Here is a 7498-nt window from a genome sequence, read left to right on the forward strand (position 1 = left end):
AGGCCCTAAAGTCCTCTTTTTCTCACAGTACAATGGAATCCTCTTTTAAATAATGTTCAAAATCAGTCTCCTCTGACACCTTCCCATCCCATCTCTAGTTTCCTCGGCTACCCTGTTCTGTGGGTAACATTTAATTTATACAATCCTGATTGTATGCGCCATGTTCCTGTTGAATATTTCGTTTTCATTTCTGTTTTTACCTATCAATAATACAGGGTATTTGCAGGCAGAGACCTCAGTTCTTTAAGGTCTTTTAATTTCCAAGTCAACATATTGGATAAGAGCCTAGGTTTGGCGCCATCTGTAAAACAACAATAATTGTATCAACTTCATAGACTTTTTGTGAAGATTAAAGAAAGAAAGCATAGTGCCTGGCACAGCCAGACTCAAAACATGTTAGCTGCTCTCGGTGGTCATGATGATGCCCCTTCACGTGTGTTTCCCACGGAGCTTTGTCCTTGGGCCCCTGAGAGGTGATGGTGTGTCTGTCTTGATTTGGATTTTGATTTTTTAATAGCTGTTGGTGCTTCACACTCCAAGCGTAATATAAAGATGAAAGACTTTAAGGCCCATTCTTGTTCTGACACTCCATTTTATTCTACCCTGCCTTCTTTCTCCTAAGTTGGGAAAGAGATTTTAATAATTATTACCACAGTAATACTGATGATGATGATGATGATGATGATGATGATGATGATGATGAAGAAAGCTAACAGTTATTGAGTGTTTACTATGTGCCAGGAGCAGTTCTAAAAAACTTTACTTGTGTTAACTTACCTAGTCTCCACTGCAATCCCTTATTCCCATTTTGCAGATGAGTAGACCGAGGCACAGGAGAGCTTGAGTGCCTTGCCTAGGTTTGTACAGCTTGTCAGAGCTGGAACTGGGGTTTGAAGCCAGGCTTTCTGGCTCCTGAAAATGGTTGGAATAAATTTTTCCTGCTGTTAGTGGTCCCAAGAGACAGAGAATGAAAAAACGTTCTGTTTATTTTTATCTGTTTTACCTTCATTTGCTTGAAGAACCGTTACCAAAGCCCAGGGAAGCCTACCATTAGTAAAGAATTGAAGCCCTGACATTAAATCAATCAGACACCTTTCTCTCTTTTTAAAACCCATCCTCAATTAAGGTGGAAATCAGATTAATCAAGATTGGCCGGAAAGTAGTGAGCGTCTTGGAAGCTTGGGAGCTCCGAAAGGTCAGGCCACTGACGGCTACTGGTTTGTGAATTCAGACAAGTCTCACCCAAACAGTCTCCCCAGGGAGAATTCAGCTGCCATTTGATTCTACTCCTAGTCAGATCTGTCTGGAAACTCGAACCCAGCCTCCTTCCCAAATTCATTCTCATCAGCACCTCCTCTTGATCTCTTCAGTCATGGACGACAGGAGACAGGTCCTGGCCCCTGCACATCCCTGTGTCGCACACCAGTCCTGGAGCCACACGGCAGGCACCATTTGGTTTCCTTCTCACCAATAAAACAAAACCAGCCTCTCCCTGGATGATTCCCGGCTTTAATTACCAACGGCAAATTGCTGCGTCACCCAGAATAATGAGAAGCCGGAAACATCAGGGAATGATTAAATAAATCAGGGTCTGGTCAAAAGAGGGAATAATCAGTAGCCATTAAAATGAAGTTTTGAAAAATATTTAATAGGACAGTAAATGCCCACAATATAAGAAGAAAATAGGTTTTAATACTATCCTGTAGGATCCAATTTTCTGCGTATATTTTTAAAATATGCATAAACACAGAAACAAAAACTAGAACATATACACTAAAATTTTAATAGTTTTCTCCAAATTATATGATTATAAGTGATGTTTATATTCATTTTTATTTTTTCCTATTTTACGCATTTATACCCATAAGCATGTATTCCTTTTAAAATCAGAAGCAAGGAAAAAGGGAAAAAGGGAAGAGGGAAACTTTTTGGTTTCCTTAAATGCTTCCTTGTTGAAGAGTTGTTGATTCTTTGTTCCGTGGGTCCGCCAGTACTTACCAGCTGTAGCTCTCTCCACCCCTAGGCATCCGGCTCAGGTCTCGCTTCTTCCAGGAAGTCATCCTGGACTCATTGAACTTAGAGATTTCTTCAGTTTTACGGACTCCTTAGTCTCATTGTGACACATCATTGACTTTAAATGTGTGTAGGTCTTGTGTGCCCGCTACAGAGTGGGCTCCTCGATGGCAGAACCTGTATAGTTTAAACTCCCTTCTCTTCCCTGCATCACCCGGCAAGTACTGTGCAAACTGCTGGGGTTCAATCGATGTCAGTCGCACACAAGGCCTGGTCCTCGTGGGAGGCACATGGGTTGGACGCACCTTTCTCTCTGAGCTTTGTTCCATTTCCTCCAATTCATCCGAAAGGGGAGTCTGTGCCATTAGCCTTGGGTTAAATTCGATTGTAAATTGTTTAAAAAGAATTCCATTTGCTTTTGGTAGGAATGGTCAAGTCCAACCCTTGTCTTTACAAGGCGATTGTAAAGCTGAGAAAATAAATATGAACTATTTTGAGCAAAAAGGCATTTTTCTTGGTGAATGTGGATAATGGAGTTGATGTTTATAAAAAGGAAACCAAGGGCAAGGAGAGGCGGTGACTTCCCTCGGTCTCACGCTGATCAAAGGCAGGTGAAGTCACACGTCACGCCAGCTTTCCTCAAGTCCTGCTGGGCTCAGGATACTGTATCGAGGTCAGAAGAAAATGAGACCTGAGGAATTTACAGTTTATCTGGAGGGAAGAAAAGATGAGTCACTGAAATAACTTAGCCTGAACAAGCAGTGGTAGGAGATTACATAAGGTGACACAGTGCAGAGGACATGCCGGGGTCCAGCTGGCACAGGGCAGGCACTGCCTGTGCTTCCGCTGACCTAGCGGGTGTCAGGGTCCACCCGGCCCCCATGTCCGCGGCTCTGACCCTCCTGCCCCTTCACCATCTCCAGCTTGTGTCCAGTCCCTGTCACCCGAACATCCTCTCACCCACAGCTGTGGGGTCCCCCATTCTGATCCTCTAAAGATCTCCCAGCCCTTCTCACTCTGGCTTCTGACGCGCCGCTGGCTGCCAGACACGACTGTTCCGGGAGGCAGAGCAGGGGCAAGAGGACCACCTATGTGGAGGGAAGACTTAAAAAGACAGAACAACCCTCCCCTTGTGTGAGGACATCCCTTGTTAAATACTAAGTTGAAGGGTTGACATTAAATGCAGTGGCGAGCCACGCTCCTGCTTGACCGTGCAGCAGACTAGACCAAGGATTTGCCTGAAAGCTACATGTAGAATGAATTGAAGCAGGGAGATGGGCCCAGTGGCCGGGTTTGCAAGGACTAGGTGTCCGTGTTGAGAAGGTTTCCAGCACAGTGACTGCGGCAAAGGGGAGCACAGGATGGACTTGAGAAATTGTTGGAGACGTATTTTTGGGAAGGGGATGGGAGATTAGGCGAGGCTCATGGCAGAGAGGCACGTAAGTGTGACTTTGGACAGGCCACATACCCTGTCTGATCCTGCCTCTTTATCTGTAAAATGAGAATAATTGTATCCACCTTATGGGGTTGTTGCAAGTATTATATGAGATATTTGAAAAGTGCTTGGGCTAGTGCTTAGCACAGAGCAGGTGGTAAACCCTGGAATTTTTTTTTTTTTTTAACAGTTAAAGATCGGCACAAGAGAGACCGGGGCAGCAGTGAAGAGAGGAAGGGATCCAAAGGGTAGCAGTGTGCCTCAGCAGGCCTGGCTGGCAGGTGATGCTGGGTTGGTAACGGGGAATTTAGGGGAAGGGGCCTAGATTTTGAAATGCATGATGTGTTTGGTTTTCGAGACTTTATTTGTTTCAAACCACCAATCCCTGGGTAGTCGGGAGCTCTGATCAAGGGGAGCAGTCAGTCAAAAGAACAGGATCAGGCAAGCAGAGCGAAGGAGAAACAGGGCTGCAATGCACGGGAGCCACGGGGACACACAGGCTGCTGGCAGCCCAGGCGCGAGGTCCTGAGTCCTCGGTGGGGAGCTGCCAGCAGCTACAAGATCTGCTGTCACATGCTCGGCAGGTGAAAAGCTGGGCCGGTGCTTCTCCCCCTGTGATTCTTTGTGTCCCATCTTCAGGACACAAGGGTCACTCTGATGAGCAGTCAGCATTGCCACCACAGGCCAAGCCAGGAGTTAGCAAGGGGGTGGGGAAGTTGGGGCAAGGCAGGAGGCCAGCATGTGGCACGGGTGGGCAGAAGGAACCCTGACCCCAGTGAGCCAGGCCCCGAGCTACAGGTGGTGGCTGTAGCCCTAGAAGATGGGTTGGGCACCAGGTTGAGGAATGGGAGCCAACGGTTCTGCGACAGGAACTTTTCCCTGAGGTCCCCCTAAGAGCACTGTCCTGTAAGCACCTGGAGATCTTTTGCTAAATGCCTTGAAATTCATGATGCTTTTCAGCTCAATCACGCTGTCATTACTTCATTCAACAAATAAGTCTGAGCACCTCCTGCCACCACCACCCATGGGTTGGACCCTGTTCCAGCCCTGGAATACAGTGTGGACAAGCAAAGATCCCACTCGAGGAGCTAACCTTCAAGTGGGGGTGTAGACACAGATGAAATGTGTCAGTTGGTGGAAAGTGCTGTGGAAAGGAATAAATCAGGCCAGAAAATTAAAGGGAATTGCTGGTCAGGGGAGCTCTTCCCAGCTAGGTGACAGCTGGGCAGAGACATGAGGGAAATGAGAGTGGGAACCCAGAGGATATTGGGAAGAACATTCTGGATGGGGGGATATTCAGTCCAAGGGCCCTGAGCGAGAGTCCTGCAAGGAGGTCCCTGCGGTAGCTGGGGTGGGTGTAATCACCTTACAGTTTGAAAGGTGGTGGAAGCCTCTGGAACCTTGTCATTGGACATTTGGTTAATCCGTATGGATTTGGCTTTTCAGTAACAGAGCAACTACATACTAGTGAAGTTGGCCGTATCACTTTTCCCTCTATTCCTTAAAATACGCATAAAAATATTAGGTAAGACAGGTCCTGGTGGCAGAAGAGGATTCTTTACAAATCCACCTTCAGCTTGCTGTGGTTGATCTGCCAGACGTGATCCCCAGAGAGTGAGGGTGGACCCTGTGGAAAGAGCTTCTCTCTCAGAAATAAAATGGCTCAGAATTAAATGAGTCTTTTATAGGCATATGGCTGTGAGTTAAAGTCCACTTACTTCTTCTAGGTACTAACATGAAGAATAAATACCATCAGAAGCAAGATTAAAGAAATATATAAAAGCGTATTACTTAATCTCTTATTACAAGGAACTGTTTTCAGTTTCCTTTTAATGTTTTCTGGTTTTCTTCCTACCTAGGTTTTGTGGCTCCTTTGAATTCACCTTCTTTGGGTTGGAAGCTTTCTAACGGTGCTGTGGGTTCCCAGCATCCCAGCTGGGTGCTCCTGGCCAAAGCCCTCCCGTCTCTGCCCCATCCCAGAGGAGAACTTTATCTCTTGCTTTCTGCTCTGATTGCCCACCCAGGAAGTGTGGACAGCCACGTGGGATTTCCTGTCCTCTGGCTGAGATTCAAAAAAATCTATTTGGCTATATGATAGGTCCCTTTCTAAAGTGGAGCAGATAAAACAGTAAAGTAATAGCTTCAGGTTGTTTTCCTAGTGATTTTTTCTTGTATTTCTTTCCTTCAGTAGAGATATAGTGAGCTCTATGGCTTTATAGTTATCCACCACATCCTCTTTTGAAATTTACCCTGTGGTGAATTACTTCAAACAAACAAACAAAAGACTATTATTTTTTTCTATTCCTTTTCTCCCCAAATAAGACAATTAATTTTGCCTCCCTACTTTATTTTCCTCAAAACTAGGACTATAAAGGGTTAAAAACAAACAAGCAAAGACATGATACTCCAGAGCCCAATACAGCAGAACATTGTGCAGACATTTGTATACTGGTTTCCCCACATAAACACCCTCACACCCAGCTGTCTCTAAGTTTCCACTGTTAGGGATTATTTTCTTTGGCATTAAGGCTTTTTAAAAAATGCACATACTCTCTAGAAGACTGTTTATCAGCTGCCAGCATCTCAAGGATTAGATAATCAGATCACTGAGGTAGGGGATTTGGGTTTGTAGGGGGATGGCAATAAGCGCATGTTTCTAGACCCATGTAAGCATCCTGCGGGCTTAGAGGACCTTAGTGAGAGAGAAAGGAGGAAGAAAGGTAAAATGCTTCACAGAAAAGCAGCTGGCAGAGGGAAAGGAATAGACAACCATCTGTGGAGGCTCTGCCTTTTGTCCCTCCCTCTCTGTTTTCCCTGGGCAGGCAGGCCCTCTCTCACATCTCACAGTGGTCACATCCAGGCCAAAGACCTTCAGGGCTTTAGCCCTGGTCTTTCTCCTGAGCCCTAGCCCTCCTCGCCAGCTCCCTGCCGGACGATCCCATCTAGATGTTCCCACGCCCCCACCCCAGCCGCCTCAGTGTTCTCCATGCTGTCAAGGGCGCTGCTGTTCTCTGGATCTGCGGTCCCCAACCCCCAGGCTGCAGACTGGTACCAGTCCATGGCCTGTTAGGAACCGGGCTGCACAGCAAGAGGTGAGCGGCAGGTGAGCGGCAGGTGAGCCAGCGCAACTTTGTATTTGCAGCCGCTCCCGATCGCTGGCATCACCGCATCAGCTCCACCTCCTGTCACACCAGCGGCAGCATTAGATTCTCGTAGGAGCACAACCCTGCTGTACACTGCACATGCGAGGGATCTAGCTTCCTCATGAGAATCGAAGCCTTGATGGTCTGAGGTGGAGCTGAGGCGGTGACGCTAGCGCTGGGAGCGGCTGCAAAGACAGATTATCAGCAGCAGAGAGGTTTGCTTCTGATTTTAAAAGGAATACGTGCTTATGGGTATAAATTGGTAAAATAGGAAAATAAAAATATAAACATCACTTATCATACAATTTGGAGATAACTATTAAAATTTTAGTATCTTTATTCTAGTTTTTGTTTCCGTGTTTATGCATATTTTAAAAATATACACATAAAATTGGGATCCTACAGGATAGTATTAAAACCTATTTTCTTTTATTGTGGGCATTTACTTTCTTACTAAGTATTTTTCAAAACTTCATTTAATGGCTACTTATTCTGTCTTTTGACTGGAGCCTGATTTATTTAATCATTCCCTGTTGTTTCCAACTTTTCGTTATTCCGATGATACCCGTGCACAGAGAACGTGGTTGCTTGCTCAAAGTCTCACACGCGGGAAGTGACGGTGCAGGGTTTGACGACTGTGCCTCACCCGCCCCTGCCCTCACAGCATCTGAGGGGGTTGGGCAAAAAGAAAAGACTAGAAGGAAATGTTGGGGAGTAAGTCAGGAAGCCCCCCTCCATGTCTTCTTCTGTAGGCCCTCTTCCCTCTCCCCCACTGGTGGGGAGAGCCCTGGGGCCCTGCGTGTGACTGGTTCCTCCCCAGGCCCTGCATGGCGGCTCCTGGAGGCCTCTGTGCTGGGGGAGGCGCCTTCCCTGAAGGGGCCTGTGGAGTAGAGACCACACAAGGGGC

The sequence above is a fragment of the Propithecus coquereli genome, unplaced genomic scaffold (assembly GCF_000956105.1).
Source record: "Propithecus coquereli isolate 6110/MARCELLA unplaced genomic scaffold, Pcoq_1.0 Scaffold39, whole genome shotgun sequence".
NCBI classification, from domain to species: Eukaryota; Metazoa; Chordata; class Mammalia; order Primates; family Indriidae; genus Propithecus; species Propithecus coquereli.